The sequence below is a fragment of the Gopherus flavomarginatus genome, chromosome 23 (genome assembly GCF_025201925.1).
Source record: "Gopherus flavomarginatus isolate rGopFla2 chromosome 23, rGopFla2.mat.asm, whole genome shotgun sequence".
NCBI lineage: Eukaryota > Metazoa > Chordata > Testudines > Testudinidae > Gopherus > Gopherus flavomarginatus.
Genome location: NC_066639.1, coordinates 18,617,974 through 18,642,660, shown reverse-complemented (window position 1 = coordinate 18,642,660; position 24,687 = coordinate 18,617,974). Strand labels below are relative to the sequence as shown.

General features: G+C 44.6%; 1 long non-coding RNA gene and 1 pseudogene across 1 annotated transcript; one reads left to right on the top strand and one right to left on the bottom strand.

Moving 5' to 3' along the window:
• Window positions 1-11: 11 nt before the first annotated feature.
• Window positions 12-8,133, bottom strand: LOC127039627 (uncharacterized). The gene is made up of 3 exons (XR_007771228.1): window positions 7,914-8,133; window positions 5,245-5,313; window positions 12-107 (listed from the first exon to the last, which is right to left on the bottom strand). It is a non-coding gene; the product is annotated as an uncharacterized LOC127039627 (long non-coding RNA).
• Window positions 29-24,687, top strand: part of LOC127039607 (zinc finger protein 420-like) — a 36,357-nt pseudogene continuing 11,698 nt past the window's right edge.

Here is a 24,687-nt window from a genome sequence, read left to right as displayed (position 1 = left end):
ATGCAGTACGGTGGAGCTGCATCCCATCAACAGTCACGGTTGACCGTCGGGGGACCGTCATGCACATGGATGTGTAAGCAGAGTCAGGATAAGCTCTACCCTGACATCTGGTGGAAAGAATTTCAGAGAGTGTATTTGCATAGGCACGCCTACCCTATCCCAGACTGCTGAGCTGTGGGACTGCTTGGTGACAAATGACTCACCCTCTTGGGTGGTACTTGCTAGACAAGGGACATTGGTTCCAAAACCCAGTGAATTGAGAGAGGCTGGGGACAGGTATCTGTGCCTGGTGGTGCAGTCTCCTTGTGGAGCCAGGAGCATCAGTTCCACCCCCTCCTCTCTCCACTGTGGAATGTCAGAGTTGATTTTTTTTATTCCTTGAAGAATCTAAATACAAGTTACTGAGCTGAACTCACTTTGGGCTAATGGTGCGCTAGCACTGGGGCTCCCCTACTAGGAGCTGAGATCACTAAGAGTTGAAATCACTAAAGAGCTGAAATTACTGAGCTGAGAGCACTGAGTACTGTGCTAACTAGTGGGGGAGCCTGAAGATATACTCATGGAACAGAGCAGCTGGCGGAGTGGAGCAGTTGTGGGGACGGCTGGAGCGGATCACGGGACAGTTGGTGGCAGCAGAGTGGCTGGCAGAGCGGCGTGGCTGTGGGACGGGCGGAGTGGCCTGCAGAGCCGAGCAGTTTGCAGGGAGAAGTGGAGCAGCTCATGGAGCAGAGCAGCTGGTGGAGCGGAGCAGTTTCTGAGGATGGCTGGAGGAGCAGAGTGGAGCGGCTGGTAAAGCGGAGCAGTTCGTGGAGAAGGCGGAAGCAGAACCCACGGAGAGGCAGGGCAGTTGGCCCTGGACCACGTAAGGTGCCCCTTTCTACTCAGGCTGGGGTGAGGGTCCTCTACAGATAGACTCTCGAACTCTGGGGTGGCATTGACCAGAGACTTTTGGGTTGTTGGACTTTGGGGTGATTGGACTTAAAACCCTAAGGGGAAAAAGGACAGTGCCAAACGTACTTGGAGGTGGGTTTTTGTTTATGGTTTGTGTTATAATCCTGTTTGTGGTGTTTCTCCAATGGGATGCCACATTGATTCCTTCCTTTATTAAAAAGATTTTGCTACACTCAGACTCCGTGCTTGCGAGAGGGGAAGTATTGCCTCCTAGAGGCGCCCAGGGGGTGTGGTATGTGAGTGTCCCAGGTCACTGGGTGGGGGCTTGAGCCAGTTATGCATTGTGTTACTGAAACGGAACCCCTGGATACGGAACCCGGCCCTTGTTGCTGCCAACTCAGAGGGGCAGAAGGGTTACAGATGGATGTCTCGAGGGGCAGGGCTTTCCATTTAGCTTGATGGAGTGGTTCTGGGCAGTAGCTGGGGACGGGATGTAGGGTCCCACCACTTCCATAAGGGCTGGGTGGACCCGGCCATTGAGGAGATCGGTTACAAATCCCCGTGTGGTGAGAGCCAAAGTTTGTCCTGCTCTCCAACAACTCTCCTGTAGTGCCTTTATTTTTGTCCCATTTATTAGCAGACTGGTGACTTCTTGGCCCAGGTATTTTGTTATATCTGATGAGGTGGGTAAAGAGTTTGAGAGATCCTTTAAGCTGTCTAGGATAAATCAACTGGCCTTAATAGTATCCAGTCCTCCCTGGACATTAGAGATTATAGAATCTGCCACCCTTGATTCCAGCTGGTCCTTCCTTTCAGCTTGGTGTGCTATGCTATAGGTGTTGCAAACAGAATTACCTGCACCAAACCATCCTGCAAGGGTATCTAGTAATCCCTTCCTCTATCTAGTTAAGCACTCACCAATTTGGTTTGTTAGGCTAGTAATGTTTCTACTCATTTGAGGCCTGACCTTTGCATATTGTCTGTTCACTACCTCTAAAGGAATACGCACCTTGACCCTGTATGTGTGTAATACCACCGAGGTGAGGACCGGTAGTGCTGGTCCTGTCATTATAATCCTGGTTCTGGAACGGATTTGTTCAGGGCATGACACACAATTGGGTGGTTCCACTCTGTCTCTGATAACCCGGTTAATTGTTACCAGTTGTGGACATTCTAATTTGGGCCATCTTTTAACAAATGTCTGTCTAGGAAGGAGTATGGCAGAAAGAGATCTAGGGGTCATAGTAGACCACAAGCTTAATATGAGTCAACAGTGTGATACTGTTGCAAAAAAAGCAAACGTGATTCTGGGATGCATTAACAGGTGTGTTGTAAACAAGACACGAGAAGTCATTCTTCCGCTTTACTCTGCGCTGGTTAGGCCTCAACTGGAGTATTGTGTCCAGTTCTGGGCACCGCATTTCAAGAAAGCTGTGGAGAAATTGGAGAGGGTCCAGAGAAGAGCAACAAGAATGATTAAAGGTCTTGAGAACATGACCTATGAAGGAAGGCTGAAAGAATTGGGTTTGTTTAGTTTGGAAAAGAGAAGACTGAGAGGGGACATGATAGCAGTTTTCAGGTATCTAAAAGGGTGTCATCAGGAGGAGGGAGAAAACTTGTTCACCTTAGCCTCCAATGATAGAACAAGAAGCAATGGGCTTAAACTGCAGCAAGGGAGATTTAGGTTGGACGTTAGGAAAAAGTTCCTAACTGTCAGGGTAGTTAAACACTGGAATAGATAGCCTAGGGAAGGTGTGGAATCTCCATCTCTGGAGATATTTAAGAGTAGGTTAGATAAGTGTCTATTAGGGATGGTCTAGACAGTATTTGGTCCTGCCATGAGGGCAGGGGACTGGACTTGATGACCTCTCAAGGTCCCTTCCAGTCCTAGCGTCTGTGAGTCTATGAGTCTATAAATATGTGCCATGCCTTTGGGGTTATGTGCATCCGTGCTTTACATGGTAAGCTCCATCCTGAATCAGCAAGCCTAACCTCCACAGGTACCATGTCGGTATAATTGGCGCATGATCTTTCCTGAGTGTTTGGTTTCTTTTTCCCAAAATTCCACACAAATTCTAGTATCGAGGTCTGTGCGTTCCCTCCCAAGCCATCGTGGCAATATGCCATGTAGTTGTGCTCAAATGAGGGATAGCCCAAGACCTTGTAGTACCCTTCTGTCATAAACAGATAGGTAAGAGTTAATAGAACAGAAGTACTTCATCTCTCTTTTGCCTGTAAAGGGTTAAGTTCAGTGAGCCTGGCTGTCACCTGACCAGAGGACCAATCAGGGGACAGGATACTTTCAAATCTTGAGGGAGGGAAGTTTTTGTGTGTGCTGTTAGTTTTTGGTGGTGGTTCACTCTGGGGGCTCAGAGGGACCAGACGTGCAACCAGATTTCTCTCCAATCTCTCCATTACAGGCTCTTATAAGTTCAGAATAGTGAGTACTAGGTAGATAAGGCGAGTTAGGCTTATGATTGTTTTCTTTATTTGCAAATGTGTATTTGGCTGGAAGGATTTTAATTTGTACTTGTATACTTAGGCTGGGAGGGTATTCCCGGTGTCTATAGCTGAAAGACCCTGTAACATATTCCATCTTAAATTTACAAAGATAATTTTTACTGTTTTTCTTTCTTTAATTGAAAGCTTTTTTTAATTTAAGAACCTGATTGTTTTTTTATTCTGGTGAGATCCCAGGGGACTGGGTCTGGAATCACCAGGGAATTGGTGGGGAGAAAGGAGGGAAGGGGAGAGAAAGGTTAATTTCTCTCTGTGTTAGGATTACTCTCTCTCTCAGGGAGAATCTGGGAGGGGAAGAGAGAAGGAGGGGGAAAGGTGAATTTTCCTCTCTGTTTTAAGATTCAAGGAGTTTGAATCACAGTGATCTTCCAGGGTAACCCACGGAGGGAAGCCTGGGAGAGGCAACGGTGAGGGAAAGGGTTTACTTTCCATGTGTTAAGATCCAGAGGGTCTGGGTCTTGGGGGTCCCCGGGCAAGGTTTTGGGGGGACCAGAGTGTACCAGGCACTGGAATTCCTGGTTGGTGGCAGCGCTACAAGTACTAAGGTGGTAATTGAGCTTAGAGGAATTCATGCTGGTACCCCATCTCTTTGGATGCTAAGGTTCAGAGTGGGGAATTATACCATGACACCTTCACTAGTAGTACGCAGCTGTTCCCCCTTTAAAGGTAATTCGGACACTGGCTGCATTAAGTATAGACACTGTTGGTCTCGGGGCCACAGCATCATCAAGGAGCCTCGCCCTGTTCCAAGGGGTAGCTCATACACTTCCATGATTCCTTCCAAAAACTCGGTAATCTCTGGTACCTGACACCAGCGGATAACAGGGCAGTCAGTTGTTATCAAAATTGTAATGTTACTAGCCTCCTTGTTGTTGCGAGCATCAGTGTGTGATTTTATTTGGACCGTCTTGGACCTACTGTGTGCTCATGTCCTAACCACAGTGCCACCTTTACTTCCGATCGGATTTGTTTGTTGGCCACTGCATGTGTTTTGGACAAGCTAAAGTGTTTCCTTAGTGCGGCAATTAAAGCAAAGCAAACCTGGAGGAGGGGGGTTAGTGACCCATTCCCAGTCCCCCTTTTCACATGGCACATGACTTGCATCCTTCCTCATGCACCATAGGGACAGCAGGAGCCACAGCAGAAGCCTCCCCGTGGTCGCTCTGGTTATCCTGGTCACCCTTCAGTCCTTCCTCCTTCTCCTCTTCTTGTTCACCCGTGGAAGCATTGTTAGTATTGACAGATGCTGATTTAAACAATTTTAACTGATTTTGGTGACGTCAAAATATTTTAAATTTTCCTTTAATCTTTGCACATGTATTAGTAGTTAGAAGGACCTTTATAGGGCCTTGCCATCTTGACCTTAGAAATTCCTTTAACCCCTGGATAAATGCGACACATTACTAAATTCCCAACTTTAAATGCAGGTTTGTCTAGACTGCTATTATTATTCAGCTTGGTTTGTTTTTTTTCCCTACTGGGTTGTATAAATTCTTTAACTGTATGTCCAATGGCTTAATGTAGTTTTGCAGCCTGTCTGCAAAAAGCCCAGATCCCCCTGCAGGGAGGGTCACAGTGCTAGGCATTCTCCTTGCTCTTCCTGTCATTAGCTCAAAGGGTGTCAGCTGGGTCAGCCTATTTGGGCTTTCCTTGATTTGATACGACATAGCAGGAAGCATAGGAGCCAATCCTTCTCCTGTATCCAGTACTGCTTTTGTTAAGGCTGTTTTTATCGTTTTATCGTTTTTTATTATTTTTGAGCTTTCAGGGTGGTATGGTATATGGAATTTTTGCTTTATTCCCTAGTGCTTACATGCCTCTTTTATTACTCACCTGTAAAGTGAGTTCCTTGGTCAGAGTCTGTTGACAGTGGCAAACCTCATGCGGGTATTAGCTCGAATCCTAGCAAAAGAAATATTGTTGTGGCAGTACAGTTCTTGCTTGGCAATGCCTCTACCCATTGGGTAAAGGTGTCAATAATTACCAAAATGTAAGTGTACCCTCTGCTTTGTGGCAAGGGTCCAGTAAAATCAGTTTGCAAATTTTGTCAGGGTCCCTCTGGTCGTGGTTGGTGATTCAGAGGCACTTTTTTTTAACTCACATTTACTAGTGCCTATGTTACACATATTTTGAGAAATTGTAAAGCATTTTTTTTTATGGCTGGCCACCACCAGTATTTCAGGGCTGCCTTCATTTGTCTCTACCTCAGAGGGGCTGGAGAGTGGATGTAGTTTTGCAGCCATGGCGCAGTAGAGTCTGTATGCACTCCGGGGCTACCAGCTCCTCCCCCCAGCCCATACCAGAGGTGATTTTTATACACACAGCCTTGTTTTTTTAACTTTCTTTTCTGGGCTTATGGTTGCATATAGCTTTTTTAAATTTACTTCCTTTTTTTTGGCACTCTAGCTGCACAAAGCTTAATAGGACTTGCTTGTGCAATTTTTTTGGAATGTTTATTTCCCCAGTAATTTTTTTGTTTGTTTTTTACTTGAGATTTAATTGTGTGCTTTTATTTTTACTACTGCTAGTTCTGATGTTAGTTTGGCAGCTTCTGTTAGGCCTTGAATTGCTTTCATATTATTAATTTGCTTGTCAGTTGTTATAAAACACCTGCGTGACCATGCGTCCATGTAGTCACGCACTACTCCAAATGCATATCTGCTGTCTGTGTATACAGTGAGCTTCTTGCTTTCCCCCACTCTCAAACGTTCAGTGAGGGCTGTTAGCGTTGCTTCTTGAGATGACTTTGATCCTTCCATCTGACCTGAAGCTATCACTTTCCCATCACTGAGTACCACTGGCCATCCTGTATGTGGCACTCCAATTTTATACTCTCTTGATTTATTTACATACAAAACTATATTTGGATTTTTCATAGCTTTTTTAAAATTCTTCCCAACCTTTCCTCTTCTCTATAAGATATGCGTGTACCTCTCCCTGTATGTTCAGACATTTGGCTACATTTATTTTTTTGTTTTTTGCTATGGAGAAGTTAGGGTTTTGCAAGCACAATGTTGATTCCCACTAACTCCTCTGCTCTGGGCATCTGTTAAGGAGATCAATAAGTGTATGGGGTGTATGGAGCACTAATTTCCCTGTGACAGTGTATGATTCATAAGCTTTCACAGCTCAGGGAGCTGCTATGAACTCCAGTAATCGCTGGGATACAGGGGGTCTTAAGGTAGGTAGGTAGGTATGCTCCCTGAAGCTGGGTTAGCACAGCTGAGTACTGGGTCCGGCTGTGGCTGCAGTAAAGGTGGAACGGCTTTCCCATATTGGTTCAGCCCAGGCTGGGGGCGGAGGCTAAAGCCTGTTTTATTTTTATAAATGCCTCCGCGTGTTGTGTGCCTTATATTACTAAGTCATTTGCAGGCTTTTCCCCTCTAGTGAGGTTTTGAAATGGTTCCATCATCTCTTGAGTGCTCCGGTATATAGGTTCTACAGAAATTAAGGAGTCCCAGGACCTTCCAGACCTCTTTAACTGTCCGTGGTTTCTTTAACCCTAAAATTGTCTGCTTTCTGTCTACTGTGAGTGCCTTTTCTCCCTTGGAGATGTTATGCCCTAGGTATAAAACCTTCTGCAATTGCAATTGAGCTTTCTTCAGGCTTAATTTAAGTCCTGCCATGCAAATATACATAAACAGTCTGTTTAAGGTTTTTAAAGGGTCCTTTTTATTTGAACTGGCAATTAGCAAATTATTTACATACTATAAAGTATCAGAAGGGTAGCCGTGTTAGTCTGGATCTGCAAGACAAACCCAAGAAAGAAACCAACAGGACTCCACTGGCCATCACATACAGTCCTCAGCTAAAACCCCTCCAACGCATCATCAGGGATCTACAACCCATCCTGGACAATGATCCCACACTTTCACAGGCCTTGGGTGGCAGGCCAGTCCTCACCCACAGACAACCTGAAGCATATTCTCACCAGTAACTGCACACCGCACCATAGTAACTCTAGCTCGGGAACCAGTGCAACAAACCTCGATGCCAACTGTGCCCACATATCTACACTGGCGACACCATCACGGGACCTAACCAGATCAGCCACACCATCACCGGTTCATTCACCTGCACGTCCACCAATGTAATATACGCCATCATATGCCAGCAATGCCCCTCTGCTATATACATCGGCCAAACTGGACAGTCTCTACGGAAAAGGATAAATGGACACAAATCAGATACTAGGAATGGCAATATACAATAACCTGTAGGAGAACACTTCAACCTCCCTGGCCACACTATAGCAGACCTTAAGGTGGCCATCCTGCAGCAAAAAAACTTCAGGACCAGACTTCAAAGAGAAACTGCTGAGCTTCAGTTCATCTGCAAATTTGACACCATCAGCTCAGGATTAAACAAAGACTGCAAATGGCTTGCCAACTACAAAACCAGTTTCTCCTCCCTTGGTTTTCACACCTCAACTGCTAGAACAGGGCCTCATCCTCCCTGATTGAACTAACCTCGTTATCTCTAGCTTGCTTGCATATATATACCTGCCTCTGGAAATTTCCACTGCATCGGACGAAGTGGGTATTCACCCACGAAAGCTCATGCTCCAAAACGTCTGTTAGTCTATAAGGTGTGTCGTGGAAAATGACCACCACCGTGTTGAGTTGATCAGACAGCCTGAGGCTCCTTTATTGATTAATCAGAGAATACATGCATATGCATGGAGAGACGACCAGTCCCCTAGCAAGGGGCAAGTCGCTCTACCTTACAGCAGTGATACCTGGGTTTATAAAGCTGAAAACCGCAAATTATCATATGAACTCATACATCCGATGATACCTTATTTGGTTAATACAATGACATTTTTTAACCATCTGCTAAAAACAATTGCTATTAATATATCGGAAAATGAGCTAATTTGCAAGCCTGCTCTTTTTACTTCCCCATACACAGGTTTTGTAATTATCAGGTCATCGACACCTGGTTTTTCCCCTACTTGCGGTTTAAGCTGTTGCACGTTGCCTGAGCCTTTGAGGAACTTGTGTCCAAAAATACATGTTGTTTGTACCTTTGGTCAAGTTGTCATGCGATATACTTTAAGCACAAGTGGAAAATGAACTATAGTAACCTAAAAGCTGTTATACATTCTGGCAGTAATAGACTGGTTGCTTCCTCTTTTAGCAGCATTTATAGTTGGTATATAATAAATCAAAGAATTAGCCTCAGGGGTGTTAGTAATTGATCACTTTTTTATTTGCTATATGTTAGTATTGATTGAGGCCTATGGCCTTGATTTAATTCTTAGCAGCATCAAGACCTGGCTCTGGGGCCTGGGGTTATTTTTCTTTATCAGGTGCCACAGGATTCTTTGCTGCTTTTACATACTGTAGTATCACAGTATCCCCTTCCAAAGGCACTCGTGCTATTACTTTTGCCATTGCCCTGTGGAAGATGGAGGGAGAATTATGGAACCCCTGAGGTGCTCGGGTCCAAGTGTACTGCTGGTCTCCTACTGTAAATGCAAATTTCTCCTAACTCTCCTTCGCAAGGGGCATACTCCAAAATCCATTAGCTACCTCCAGGACTGAGAATATTGAGTGTCCTGGGGTTAGCAAATTAAGAATAGTGGCAGGGCTTGCCACAATAGGATGTGCCTTTGGAGTCACCCAGTTAAGGTGGGTGTAGTCTATAGTTAACCTCCAGGTCCCGTCTGGCTTCCTGATGGGCCAAGTTGGGGAGTTAGTTGTGGAAATGGTTTTTTTAATCACCCCTCTAGATTCTAAATTTGTGACTATATATTTAACTGCCTCTAAGGCTTTGGATTTAATAGGATCCTGCCTGCTAGCTTTGTGAGTTGGTCCTTCTACAGATATAGGCTTCATGTTTACTAGCCCACACTCTTGTTTATCTGTTGGCCACACTTCAGGGTGAAGGGAACACGGGGTTTCTACTGGACTCCCTCCCCCTCCCGGTATTATTACCCTATTACTGGCAATCATGGCTATATTTTGAGATGATTTTTCCTGTTTGGACCCTTTGGCCCATTCAATGCAGCTAGCTCTGGGGTTGGTTACTCCCGCGAGCTCCTTAAGGAGATCTATGCTGCACACTGTGTCTCCCTGCTTGGGGCAAACCCAGATTTGACTGACTGTGACCATATCTTCAAATTCTATTTCTACTGCCTGGCTAAGGTTGCTTTTAATTTTCCCCCTTCCACCCCTTCAATCCATATGGTTCCACAGGTCAGGGGAAGATCTTGGCTGATTATTGATACCAAGGCTCTCATGTCTATTAACATGTTGCACTGTCGGCCTCCCACTTGTGCGTTTAGAAACAGCCTGGGGTCGCCTTCAGTTCCAGCCACAGAGGCCGCTGATACCTCTTTGCTAGCCAGGAGTTTGAGCAACTCCTGGATTTGTTTATCCTTTCCTTGTTCTTGGGCACTAGTTGTATCACTTTTATCTTGCTCGTTTGGCCACTGCCCTTCTTTACTCCCTCCGGGGTGGAAGCAGACTTCCTGTCAGTGGCTGCTCCTTCTACAATTACTGCATGTTTTTATTTTTTACAGTCATGTGCCAGATGTCCAGGCTTACTGCAAGCAAAGCAGGTAGTGGTTCTGACTGCATGAATTGCTACAATTTCCTCGGAGGGGGTGGTTGCTGCTACCTTCCTCTTTTTTTCTGTTTTCTATTTCTGTGGCCCATCTCATTACTGCTGAGTACGTCTCTCCTACCAAGATGCCAAATGCCAGGACTGCTTGGTGATCTGCTGACAGCCCTTCCTTTAGGATTTGAAGGAATACATCATGGTCTCAGGATGCTATATTCTCCAGACCTGGATAAGCTCAGAATGCATTCCATTTCTTTTCAGCATAGGACATGGCGGACTCCCCCGTCTGCTGAACCACAGACTGCAGAGCCCCCCAGTTAGTGGTCTGGGCTCCTAGAACAACACATAGTGCATTCCTGAATTCTGTTACAGTGCCTGTGTCTGGGTTTGGGATTCCTGCCAGTTCTTTGGCCTGCTCCCCTCCCGCTGAGTTGGGATTATGATCTTCAGCCCAGCATCCCATCTTCCATTTATTATCTATGTTCTTCCATGCATCCCTGGGACACTTGCACTTGACTAGGATGCGAATGTCCTTCCTGTGGAGGCCACGTATTTCAGTCAGGCCATCCAGCTTGTCCCAGAACTCAAGTATTCTTGTTATCACGCTTGAGTTTGGGTAAATCAGACAGTAGAGCCTCTTTTTCCTGGGGGGTGAAGGGGTGGTTAATTTTAGTTGTCTCTGTCTTGAGTCCCCTTACTGGTTCACCTGCCAGATTAACATTTATGAACCTCCGTAGCTGTGTTTTGATTGGAGCTGTAAGGGAAAATCTACGGAAAGAGCTTTGGTCAAGCTAGTAGGCCTAAAATATTAGCTAAGCTTCCTTCTCTGTGTAAAGGGCATAGAAAGGCAAAGTAGAGTGGAAAGTCCCCAGATACACTGATTTGCAATAACCAAGCTTGTGAAACATAACCACAGTGGAAGCGTTAGAAAAGTCAAACCACAAACTAGACTAGGAATAACAAGAACAGGAAAGGCCAAATATGGAAAATTGATTGTTCAGTTTGCTTTTGACCTGTATCATATTTTGCAATATATTCTAAATAAGGTAATTTACGTGCAACGTATGTGTAATTGTTTGTGGTTTTAACTTTAAACGGCTTGTGTGAGTTTTAGCTTGGGGGGACAGTATTCCAATAGCTGTCGCCCCCTGCGTGCTTGTAACCAATATAGGAGCCTCAGGCTGAGCTGATTCAAAATCAGTCGTGTGGTCGTTTTCTACAACAGAGCCATACGCTGTACTTGTTCCTCTGGGGCAATTAATCCTTTTGGTGCTCCTTTATGATCTTTGTGGGTGCTCAAATTTGGCCTGTCATGTGAAGAAATGTATGGAGAAGTTCTGATTCCTCCCCTTTGCTTTGTGCTGCTGAGTTTTCCCACAGGTAGTTAATCGGTGAAGCAATTGGCTGACAAATGCCAGGAGTGTGCGCTTCCCCTCCCAATCTGGAGGTGTGTCCTAGACATGGTGAATGTGATTCTTTTGCTTGGGGATTTTTTCCAATTTCTTGACAATTACATATTTTAGAGCACAGGCTCTTATGTTCAGAGCCTGATTTTTAAATCTTGTAATTACATTTCTTTTATTAAAGATTCTTAACATTAAAAAAAAAAACCTATTAGTACTTTGTTGGTTTTGTCACTTTTCTGATTATTCCACCAAGTAACCAGATCTGCCTCTGGTCCAGCTGCAGAGTAGTCTTTTAGCTGCTGCCTGCTGAGTTTTGACATGTTTATATTCCAAGCGCTCTCGAGGACTGATTATCACCTCTCATTTTGACGCCATGGGTTTTTAGTCACTCCAGCTGCTGACTTTGAGGAGAATTTACGTCTTCCCCCTCCAAATGCCGTAGTCTCAGTCTCCACAGCCTGTCAGCCTTGATGAGGAGTTATTTTCCCCCCTATATTATGTTATGGTCTCAATCACAATAGCACTGACAGTTTTATGAGGACGTCACCCCCCTTTTTAAATACTGTGTGGTCTTAAGTTACACACACTTGCCGGCCTTATTTATTGGAGACTTTGTGCTATTCGAAAGCATGTATGTCACATGCCTGGGGGGGCAGTCGCCTAGGACTTGCAGTGTTACGTGCAATGAGGAAATGGACCACCAGTTTGCATTGCATACTCAGCCAATCTTGGGCTTAACTCACGGCCAATCACTTGCTGGTGGCTTATCTAAGTGCCCCGTAACACACCCTTTAGTTGTTAAAACAGTACATGACCCTCTTGCACAAGTCTTCCCTCCCAAATGGTACCCTTATTTAACTCCTCTGCTTGGACTATGCTTGTCTAGGTTCCTTCACAGAAATTAAAAAAAAACGGAAACAAGATGTATCTGAAAGGAGATGAGAGACTTCTATCCCTGGCTTAATGAGGTGGTAAAGTAAACATATTCACCTGTTTTGGATTTCAGTCTCAGATCCTCAATCAGCTCACAAACTTGAATCTCAGACGAGCTCCCAAACTGGAGGACATAAATCCACATTGTGTAGAGATTAAGCATAGGAGTTTATTACACAAAGTGCTGGTGGAGTGTCACCTGGCTTATTAGGCTCAGAAACACTGTCAATCAGTTGATTACAATAGAATATACAGATTTTCCATGGATGGGGAAAGTGATGGGGTAGGCAGGTCCGCACCTTGGGATAGGTTTTGCAGCAAGACAAGATAGCACATTATGTAACCTGTTAACCATTGACTAATGTCTCCACCCATGGTCTTAAGTTAGCAAGTTAACATTTAGTTAATACTTAAAATGTTATTAGGATAAAATATATATCAATGTTGAATTCTGATTTGGGGTACATAGGAATGGAGTAGCTCCTCTGATTGTCCAGCAGATACATTCCTAGGGGTTGAAACAGTGAAAGTATATGGCAATAAAGATTATCTCCCTTGTGTTTTAAGGCAGGCATTGGTCCCTGGGAAAGGGAGGTGGGAGGAGGCCATATCTTATACTGACATGTTCCAACCTTTCCTAAACTCAAGGTTGGATGTGGGGGAAGAACTCCCTACAAAAGAAACTAACACAATAGGAACAAATATCAGAGCGGTAGCCGTGTTAGTCTGTATCTGTAAAAGCAACAAAGAGTCCTGTGGCACCTTATAGACTAACAGACATATTGGAGCATGAGCTTTCGTGAATGAATACCCACTTTGTCGGATGCATCCATCCGACAAAGTGGGTATTCACCCACGAAAGCTCATGCTCCAATATGTCTGTTAGTCTATAAGGTGCCACAGGATTCTTTGCTACAATAGGAACAGGGATTCTTTGAATAATTATGTTTCATTCACTGCTTCAAATTAAACAGTTATTGCTTCAACATCTTGCATTTCTACCAATTAAGCATATCTTAGCAAAGGCAAGGTTATCTTGTTTATTCTGCTTTTTCTTAGCTAATCACTATTTGCTAGGCCTCTGACCTCTTGACCAAACTCTGGACTTTGGGCCTGTACACAATCCATATGCCACTTGCATTTTAACCCTTCCTACATCATATCCCACCAAAGGTGAGCTGGAACTGCCCACACAGGGAAAGGACCTTCTGTATACATGAGAACTCTATCTACTACCTGTAAATGCTGCTCATGTCTTCTGTACAAAGGCAGAAGTCACTGCTGTTAGTGACCCATCTTTTTCTGTCTTGGAAAGCTGTAGGATTACTCTCACTATATCCCTATCCAGTTTCTGCATATCTTTTAAATCTGGCATATGTCAGCCTGTACAAATTTAGTTGTGGCTATAGGGCATTTGGGACTAGGGGTAGTAACAGAATATTTCTGATATTTTCCTTTCCAGAATTCCCCTAATTGGGCTCCTTCTTGGGCTAATTTATCAGCCTTCTCATTTTCTATAGCACTTTAGTCCTGCGTCCTTTAGGATCTGCAGGAGCTCATCAAGTCTTTCTAAATGCTCCCTTTTCGTCTGTGTAGCTAAACACAGGCCATCTACGTATTGAAATAGAGCATTTGGTTTAGGAAATTGTGATAATACCTACCTCATTTGCACATGGATAAAGCTGGAGAATTTTTATACCCCTGAGGTAAACGTGTCCAGGAATATTGGACTCCCTGGAAACTAAATGCAAAGCGGTACTGTGAAATGTGGGCCAATGGCAATGTCCAAAAGCTGTTACTGATGTCTAGGACAGTAAACCACACAGCCTCTGGATAAAAGGACTTGAATAGATTTGGCATTTTGGCCACTGTAGGGGCACAAGTGCGTGTGATCTGATTCAGGCGTCTGTAATTTATTGTGAGATGCCAAGAACCATCTGGTTTCTTCCAGGCCAAATAGCGGATACTGTCTCTGGGCTGAAATCTCTCCTCCTTCCACAACAATAGTGACTGCCATGCATCCACAATCATGTTTGTGTTTAGCAAAGGCATCCGCATGCTTGCAAAGTAATGCCTGTAACTCAGGTCGCTCTGCATGCTTAGCCACTATTTTGTTCAAATCATACCCCTCAGGTTCAGAGTCCTTCACTGGAGATACCATGCCACACACAGGTATGACTACTGGTGAGTCATCCTTTATCTGTTCTAGGGTAAGACACAACAATTGGTTACCCAGATCACGAACACATGCCTGTTTGTATAGGAAATCATTTCTTAACAGACAGTTCTTTGAGTCTGCTAATTTCATCAGTGCAAAGGTATGAACCTTTCCTAGGTGACTTATCTGTATTTCAAGGGGTATAGAAAGTGTGGTAACAACCTGATTACTTGCAAAAGTTTCAAGTGTCTTTGTACACCCTGATGACAGAGAAGAGGATCTAGGATCCTTGACATGGATAATGGTAATTGCTGCCTCAGTATCTATAATAAAGTTCCTGTGGATGCCCCCTACCACTGCAGACACTGTGGGTCTGCCGCTTGCGTCCCTGCCTAACGGGGTTATGACTATGCTCGGGATTGATTGACATCATGCAGCATATGCAGACAAATAATATGTGAGTTCTTCCCCTATGTCTTTGGAGGCAGCCAACTCTGGAGGAGGAGAGGCTGTCTACCTGAGAGAAGGAAATGGGTCAACAGAGGCCACTGGATGGTTCAAGGGTGCTGGGCCTGGCCTTCCTCATCCGCTCATTGACCCGAGCTCAGAGTTCCCGGATATCCCGCCACTGAGCTTGAAGGGTCTGCTGCGCTGTCTTAAACATCCTTACAACTGAGTCTTCAGTTTTGTGGGGAGGCAGTGAGTTGGGTCTCTGCAGACATGAATTGTTCTGTGCGGTTGTCATAAACAGATTTTTAAGGGTTAATGTCTCTTGTACCTGTAAAGGGTTACAAGCAGGGAACGGGACACCTGACCAGAAGACCAATCAGAAGAGAAGATACTTTTAAATTTGGGTGGAGGGAAGCTTTTGTGTGTGTTCTTTGTCCGTTGCGTGTTCTTCTCTCAGAGGGTCTGAGAGAGACCAGACATTACTACAGGCTCTCTAAGTTTCTTTCCAAATAGTAAGTAAAAACAGGCGGTTTAGGCTTTTTGATTGTTTTACTCTGTTTGCAATTGTGGATCTGGCTGGTTAACTTTTATATGTGTAGTTGCTGGGAATATTTTGATTTGTATTGGTACTGGGGGGAAAGTCTCTTTCTCATGTCTGTAAGCTATAGGACCCTGTAATATTTACATTTTGAAGTTACAGAGATAATTCTTTACTTTTTCCTTTCTTTTATTAAAAGATTTCTTTTTAGAGAACCTGATTGATTTTTTTTTCTTGTTTCCCTTGCTTAATTCCAGGGGATTGAGATAACTCACCAGGACGGGTGGGGGAGACAGGAGGGGGGAGAGACAGAATCTCTGTCTGTTTTCCTTGAATCTGTTGGCCTCTTTGTGGAAGGGAAGGGAGATGCTTCTCTATATGGTGATTTAAGAGGTTGGATCAGTATCTCTCAGGATAGCCCAGGGAGGGAAATTCTGGGAGGGGGAAAGGTGGAGGAATGGTTTATTTCTCCTTGTTTTAAGAACCCAAGGGATCTGGGTTCTTGGGGTCCCCAGGGAAGGTTGGGGAGGTTAGAGTGCCCCAAAACACTATATTTTTGGGTGGTGGCAGTGCTATCAGATCTAAGCTGGCAATTAAGCTTAGAGGATTCAGGTGCTAGTATCTCATTTTCTGAACTCTAAGGTTCAGATCTGAGAGGGAATGCTATGACAGCGGTAATCTGAAAAGAAACGAACATGGTCCCCGGCCCCTACATAGGATCAAAATGCATAACCCTGTCGAGGGGCCTGCCCACTCGAAGATCCAGGGTTATTATATGGGTTAGGGTCATTTTGCCAACACTGGTACCTAGGGAATTTAGGAACCCCTTGACCTAACCCTAATTGAAATTGAGGTCTCTCAATTCTCACAGTGGGATTAGTTCGTGATTCCTGAAGTATTGTAACAGGAGCTCCACACCAACCTATTTTAGAGCCTCCCTGCGCATATGCCTTGGCTGGTAAAGCTAATGCTGTCTTAAAAGAAGTATCATCAATTATATGCATGTCAACCATTTCCCGTAAATGGGGAAGAGTTATTAGCCAGCAAACTAATGTATGGTGGCTCATGTGTTTCCTCTTTCATATGACTGTGTCATGCTGCACTTAACTGCAGGCAAAACTGATGTGGAGACTCATTAGATCTTTGCTTTAAGTTAGACAGAATTGCTACTCCAGTTTGCCCTGGATGCCGATTATGTTCTAATAGGGCTCTTGTTTCATTAAAAGTTTTTTCTCCTACCCTGTACTCAGGTGGCAAAGTACTCCACAATGCTCGATTCACTATGAGTTGTAAGATTTTAACCCAATCTTGCCTTGGTAAATCAAATGCTTTTGCTGTTTTTTGCACATGTTGTGCATGCATTGCAGCTGATGAATCGTCCATCATTCCTATTTGCTTAGTTACCAGATCTAGGGTCTTAATATCTATAACAACTGCCACAGGACAATCAGAATTAGAATCTGAGGATCCTCCTTCTGGATCAGGTTCTGGACTTCTATCTGAGCTTGAATCTATAATTTCTGTGTTTTGACTTCTGCCCGAAGTCACATTTTCGTCATCTGAGCTATCAGAACTTTCCACTGGAGATAATTCTGGATATGCAGAACAATTTTCCATAAAACCTCTATGTCTTACACTCAGGGCAACTCTGTGCTGATGCAGGACATCTCTTAGTCTGCTAAGGTCTGGTGTAGTAGGGTATTCTACCGGTACACCAGGTGATACCAACATATACCAAGGGAGTGTAGAGGTTCCACCAGGTCAGCGGCGGCTCGAGGAACCAGCTCAGCAGGCGTGTGCCTGGAGCGGCAAGCCGCGGGGGGTGGCCTGCTGGTTGCTGTGAGGGTGGCAGGCCGGTGGCTTTCGGCGGCATGCCTGCGGGAGGTCCACCGGTCCTGCTGTTTTGGCGGCAATTTGACGGTGGGGACACTGAAGGCGTGGCACTGGCAGACTTCCGCAAGCATGCCACCGAATCGGTGTGACCAGTGGACCGCCCCCAGGCATGCCACCGAAAGCCTCCTGACTGCCAAGCTTGGGGCGGCGAAAGGCATAGAGCGGCCCCTGCATGGGGTCTAGGCAATGTTGATTACCCAAATGCCAATAAATGTCCACCCAAAAGGGGCTGGATATGCCACTCTATATGGTGCTAATTTAATATTGGGTGGAGGAGCAGGAATCCTATTCCTTGGTGGTTGTAACTGAACCTTCTAGTCCCTGAACAATGGCAGTCTCTAAAGGCACTGCCTCTTCACTAACAGAAGAGAGGATATTTCCTCCCCTTTTGCTTTGCTCAACTTCTCCTTTACATCACTAGCTGCCTTTTCTATGGCACTCAGCTCCACCTCCTGTGGTGCTACCCTGGGACTTCCTTTTCCTATATGCAGACTGCCAGTATCTCCTGCACTGCTAAATTCCTCTTCTGATTCCCCGTGGCTCTTTGGACTCAGTCTCCAACTCCGCTCCTAAAGGTACTGTATCAGCCTGAGCTAACTCTCTTACCCTCCTTGGCCCGGCAGGTTTTTCTACCTCTGTCAGTTCCACCTGCCAATAGGGATGGGAATCGATTCTTTATCCTCCTCTGACACATCTTCTCTCTTCTCTAATTCTTTCCAACAGCTGACCACGTTCTGATCTATAGCCCTCTAGCGATTTTAAGCTGGCATCCAAAGTTTGCTGGGCTTCCCTGAGTAACCCTTCTTTTGTATTCAATTTCTTTCCCAGCGAATTACAAGCCACGAGCAGGCACTCAACAGCTATTCCCTTTACCGGTTTAGCTCTGTTTCTACATCAAATAAGTCACTTACAAAACCCTGTGGGTTACCATGCTCAGGAATCATCTTGCTATTTCTCAGCTGTTCTAAACCTCCTCCATGTTCCTGAATACATTTTCTGGCAAAGTTTTCTAAAGCCAGACTGCAGGCAACTCCAACGGACTCTGCTCTTTCCCTTACTCCACTTTTAACACAAAATATAGAACTCATTTCAATTCTGTAACTTCACTAGCTTATTCAATAAACTAGAATGAATACTCTGTTGATTTACTCTGAAACTGAAGCCGTCCCTTCACAGACACAACAGGAAATAATATCCCTAACCATTTTTTACACTTGGTTAAATAAGTCCCAAGTAAATAATAGAGGGATGGGGGTACATTCCTTCTCTTTCCTCAATGGCCCGTAGCTAATCAAGAGGTCTTTTCCCTTTGTCGGGACCTGCCAAATACTAGGAAATACTGAGGCAGATGGATCAAAGGTGCAGCCTGGGAAAGTTAAGGGGACTGAGATAAGGTATCTTGAACTGTTCAAGTTCTGAACTATTGCGGCCTTTTGGCAGCAATTAATTCCTCGATTTGTCAATTCCTCTGCCACCACTAGTGTGGGTCATCTGATCCAATGCTACTGCTCATATCTTACCGGTACCTTTTGTTATAACTTCAACCTTTACAAAACCCCTTAGATACATGTATAACTTTAAATAATATTACTTTAACAATAACATTATTACTTTATAATATTATTTTTGACTTAGAAGTTTAATTTTAAGGTTTTTAAATATAATACTGCAAGATAAAAACCACAACACAAAACTGAAAATACTGGGACTGCTGCCAGGCTGCAGTCACAGGAAATTAGGTTTCTGTTTTCCTAAGAAAGAGTGGGTGAGACACACAATTTGTAAGTCTCTGTAATTTTAACTGTTTACTTATGCCTCGGATGAGATTTCTAGGGGTCTAAGGATGCCTGGAATTCCTGAAAATTCCTGTCATATGCTCATCTAGTCTCCTGGTTAATTGAAGATGAAGAGATCTAGAATAGAGGATGAATGAAGCTATTTTATATGACACCAGTGCTGGAAATCCTTCCTCTTGTTCCCAAATTTCATTCCTTCCCCACAGAAATATTAGGGTACACTTACCCCATATACTAGTATGTATGTGCGTATTGATGATGGGTATGTATGGACTCGTGGTGTACTTATTAGATCTGTGGGTCCAACTTTGAAAAATCCCCTTTGCCATCCTTCACTGTCTATTGGTTTAGGTAAAAGGTCTCTAGACATCTAGATTGGTCATCTTTTCCTAGGAATGTAAAGGGTCACAATATACATATGTTGACTTTGCCTTAGCTTAACAGACAGAGTTTTAGCCTGTAGGTCTCTTGCATTACAGCCAAACTTATTTTTAATATAAATCTATAAACCTATTACAATACATCAAATACTTATAAGAAAAGATATAAGTTTAACTATGCAAACAAGCAGATTAATCCTTAGGGCTGCACGCTGAGACGCGTGTTAATCCAGAGTCACTGCAAGACAGAACAGGGAGTGACTCAAAATTAACATGGGAGGTAGATAAGATCAGGGTGTGTCCTTGTCGGGAGGGGGTTTCAGTTGTTGCTAAAGAAGGGAAAGTTACTCAATTTCTCTCCGTCTCTGCCTCAGGATTTTGGGGTTGAGCTTTCTGGTTCAGACACTGCTGCCCCGATTGTGGTCTGGGAACCCAGGCTGAGCAGCTGCTGCTCCCCCAGCAGGATCACAGCTGGGGAGTGACCGTGAGTAAAGCTTCCTTTGTGCCCAGCCAAGGTGAGGATTTCCTCCAGCTGTAATTAGCCCCATAGGACAACCCAAGGCTTTGTCCACAGCAATGTCTGAATCAAAGACTCCAGGCGATTGATAGAGAACTCAGGGAACTGGGGATGGGCATGAGAGTAACTCTGCACAAACAGCCCCTCCTCACCCCACATCTCTCCCCCGTTAGCAATTGCAGGAGCCGATCCAGCCATAGGAGAGCGAACCCCCACGATTCTGTCAGCCAGAGGGGGAGAGACGGGAAGGGGAGACGTAAGGAGAAAAAGGAGACAGAGAGACTGAAAAGGGCAGTGGGAGAAATAATCAGGGAGAGAGATTCCCAGATCTCTGACCAGCCCCCCCGCACTTATTGCAGCATCTTTCTGTTGGTATCCAGGAAGTCGGTGGGCAGATCCCGCCCACTGCTAAAGGACCTCCCCTGAGCCTAAGGGGAGGATCCACAGGACCATGATATCAAATAACTGGGCAGATTCACTTTCCTGTGAGCAAGCTGAGTGCAGGAAGAGGAAAAGCCAGTTCCTGACTCTCCCTGTTCCCCCTGCTGTGGGAGTGCGCTGCCCTGGGGACAGTGTCAGGGGGAATCTCCCAGGGTCACTCCTTTTTGTTCTGCGCTTCTCTCCCATCCGGTTCCCAGACCTTGTTACTGGGAGGGTTTCAAAATGTCTCGGTGGTTTAGTGCTCATGGAAGGGGCCGGTCAGTGCTGTAATAAAGTGGCCAAACATTTCCCCCGCATAGAGTCGTAGAACTGTGGGGCTGAAATGAACCGTGAGAGGGCAGCTAGTCCGGCCCCCGGCACTCAGGTGTTTGTCTTACCTGTCCTTAAAAACCTCCAGTGATGGGGATTCCACCGCCTCTCTTGCTAATGTAGTCCGGTGCTTCATCCGGTTTTTCACAATTGACTCAGATTCAGTTTGTGATCCACTGTAGCCCCCAATCATTTTCAGTAGTACTGCCCCCTGGCCAGCTAGTCCCCACTTTGTAGTGGTGCATTTGGTTTTCCTTTCCTAAGTCTAGTACTTTGCACTTGTCTTTATTGAATTTCATCTTGTTCATTCAGCCCATTTCTCCTGTGTGTAAATGTTACCTTGATTTCTAATCTTGTCCTCCAGTGTGCTTGCAGCCCCTCGCAGCTGCTGTTATCTGCATATTTAGACAGCATGCTCTCCAGTCCGTTATCCAAGTAATGAGTGAAAATATTGACTATATCAGATCCAGGACTGGCCCCTGGGCACCCCATTGTATACATCCTCTCATTGGACAGTGAACCGCTAACGATTACTGTCTGAGTACAGCCTTCAACAACATTTTCACCCATTTTACAGCACTTTCATGTGCGCCACATTTCCCTAGTTCACTGTGAGAATGTCATGGGGGCCTGTGTCAAAAGCTGGACTAAAATCAAGATATGTCCTTTCTACAGTGTCCCCTGGATCCGTAAGTCCAATAGCCCTGTGAAAGCAGGAAATTAGACTGATTTGGCATGATTTGTTTTTGGAAATCCAGACTGGCTCTAATTTATCACCTTCCTGTCCTCTAGGTGCTTACAAATTGATTGTATAATAATTTGTTCATTCCAGGTATCTAAATAAAACTTTACTTTATTCCTCAGTCCTCTTTATTCCCCCTTTAAAAGATGGGTACGTTTGCCCTTCTCCAGTCTTCACCATTCTCCAGGCATTCTCAAAGATAATTGCTAATGGTTTCCAGATTGCTTCAGCTAATTCTTTGAGCACCTTAAAATGAATTTCATGGCTGACAATAATGTATCTACCTATTTTTAACCTGTTCTTTCCCTATTGTGGTTTCTGTTTCTTCCTCCTCTTACTTAATAATAATTAAGACCCTACCTGAACTGCGGGATGATCTTCAAATAATTGCAGTTGATTTGCAAAGAAGGCTTGGAAAATCACAGAAAATTAATAATGGGCCTTTACTAATTGCTGTAATTTGGAAAAGCCACAGCAGACCTATTTGTTTAAGAAAAATCTGCTGGAATAATACAAACACTCAACTATTACATGACGCCTGTGATTTGTTTTGCTAACCAGACAATTTGGTTCAGCTACAGGGCCATAACACGGGTGGGGTGACTGAGGCAGCCACCAAGGGCACAAAGTAGGGCTGGGGAGTAGAAAAATGGGGCAGAAAAATGAGGGTGGAAATTTGCATCACAGACCATGAAATTGGGTCTTCGGCTGCCCGACTCTGAAGGCGGAGTGACGAGCGGCAGCTGCCGGCTGGGTGTCTCGCTCTAAAGGCAGCACCACCACAGAACAGAAGTTAAGATGGCAATACTAAACCACTCCTACTTCTCTCCTTCAGAGCTGGGCACCAGCCAGCATTCACCGCTCTCCTGCCACCCAGCTCCAGGCAGCACTGCTGCCAGCATCACCTCAGGAGTAAAGGTGGCAATACAGCGACCTCGCGGTAGGCTTGTATCCCCCTTTTGGTCTGGGCCCCCAGTGTGAGAAACGCTGTGGAGAATTCACACTTTTTTATGAGTTACTCACTACATCAATAGCAAATTTTGCAGGTGTATAACTCATCTGTGAAGTTCACTATTTATGCCATGACCAACCCTTGAAAATGGTATGATTCCCCCTCCTCCCTGTGATTTAAGCAGTACCCTACTTATTGCCTTCTGTGTCCCTTGCTAGTGGTAACTTCTTTTGTGAGTTAATCTTTCTGATTTTGTCCCCACATTCTGACGGTACTCAATGGGGGGAGGGTGACAATACCAGAAAATGTGGAAATGGCAGAAGTGCTAAATGCCTTTTGTTTTGGTTTTCACCAAAAAGTTTAGTAGCAATTGGACATCTAACTTAATGAATGCCAATGAAAATGAGGTAGGGTCAGAGGCTAGAATAGAGAAAGAACAAGTTAAAAATTACTTAGGTTAGATGTCGTCAAGTCACCAGGGCCTGATGAAATGCAGCCTTGAATGCTGAAGGAGCTGACTGAGGAGATCTCTGAGCCATTAGCGATTATCTTCAAAAAGTCAAGGAAGATAGGAGAGATTCCAGAGGACTGGAAAAGGGCAAATATAGTGCCCATCTGTACAAAGGGGAGTAAGGATGACTTGGGAAATTACAGACTAATCAGTTTATTTTAATTCCCTGGAAAAATAATGGAACAAATAATTATCATCTTCTAAGTGTTGCTAATTGATTGCTTAAAGTGATAAGTAACAGTCAGCATGGATTTGTCAAGAAAGAATCGTTTCAAACCACCCTAATGTTTTTTTTCCTGTCAGGATAACAAGCTTGTGGATAGAGGGGAAGCAGTAGACATGGGGTATCGTGACTTCAGTAAGGCTTTTAATACTGTCTTGCATGACCTTCTCAGAGAAATACACTTGAGATGGAACTGCCAGTAGGTGGGTGCATAACTGGTTGGAAAACTGTTCCCAGAGAGTAGTTCCGAGTGTTTCACAGGCAAGCTGGAAGGGCATATTGTGTTGGGTCCCACTGGAATCAGTTCTGGGTCTGGTTCTGTTCAATATCTTCATCAATAATTTAAATAATGGCATAAAGAGTACACTTAAAAAGTTCGTGGACGATACCAAGTTGGGAGGAGTTGCAAGTGCTTTGGAAGTAATTCTGCTATCCTCTGTGCTGATTAGGCCTCAGCTGGAGTATTATGTCCCGTTCTGGATGCCACATTTCAGAAAAGATTTGGAGAAAGTTCGGAGAAGAGCAACAAAAATGATGAAAAGTCTAGCAAACATGACCTGTGGGGGAAGATTGAAAAACCTGGGTTTGTTTAGTCTGGAGAAGAGAAGACTGAGAGGGAACATGACACCAGTTTTCAAGTACATAAAAGGTTGTTACAATGAGGAGAGAGAAAAATCGTTCATATTAATCTCTGAGGCTAGGACAAGAGGCAATGGGCTTAAATTGCAGCAATAGTGGTTTGGGTTGGACATCAGGAAAAACTTCCTAACTGTCGGGGTGGTTAAGCACTGGAATAAATTGTCTGGGGACGTTGTGAAATATCTATCATTGGAGATTTTAAAGAGCAGATTGGATAAGACACCTGCCAGGGATGGTCTAGATAATATTTAGTCCTGCCATGAGTGCAGGGGACTGGACTAGATGACTTTGTGAGGTCCCTTCCAGTCTTATGATTCGACATTTGTGCTGTTCTTTTGTACTCATCCATAGCAATTTGTCCATGATTCAAATTTTTGTAGGATTCCTTTTTATTGCCTGGTCATTAAAGAGCGCCTGTTGGCAGCTTCCTATTCTTTCTGTCTTTCCTTCGCATTGTGATAATTTGCTGTTGCTCCTTTAGTAGTGGTCTGAGAAACTGCCAGCTCTCCTGAGCTGTATTCTCCTTAGAATTTTATTCCCATGGGGCTCTGTGACGGGTTTGGACCCTTTGGGGTGTCGCCTGATGTGCCGAGGTGCCACTGAGGCAGCCTGTTCTGCTAGTCTGGGTCCCCTCTTTCTGGCTGGGCTAGGCTTGCAAGCCTCTTTCAGCCAAGCACATGGGCAGGGCCACGCCCAGCTGCACAGAGAGACAAATCCACTCTGGAAAGATTCAGCCTTAGGGGCTTGCCCCAACACTCTGGTGCCCGCTCCCTTTAAGGGGGACAGACCCAAAGATTTTATGAAAATCATCCCCTCCCTCA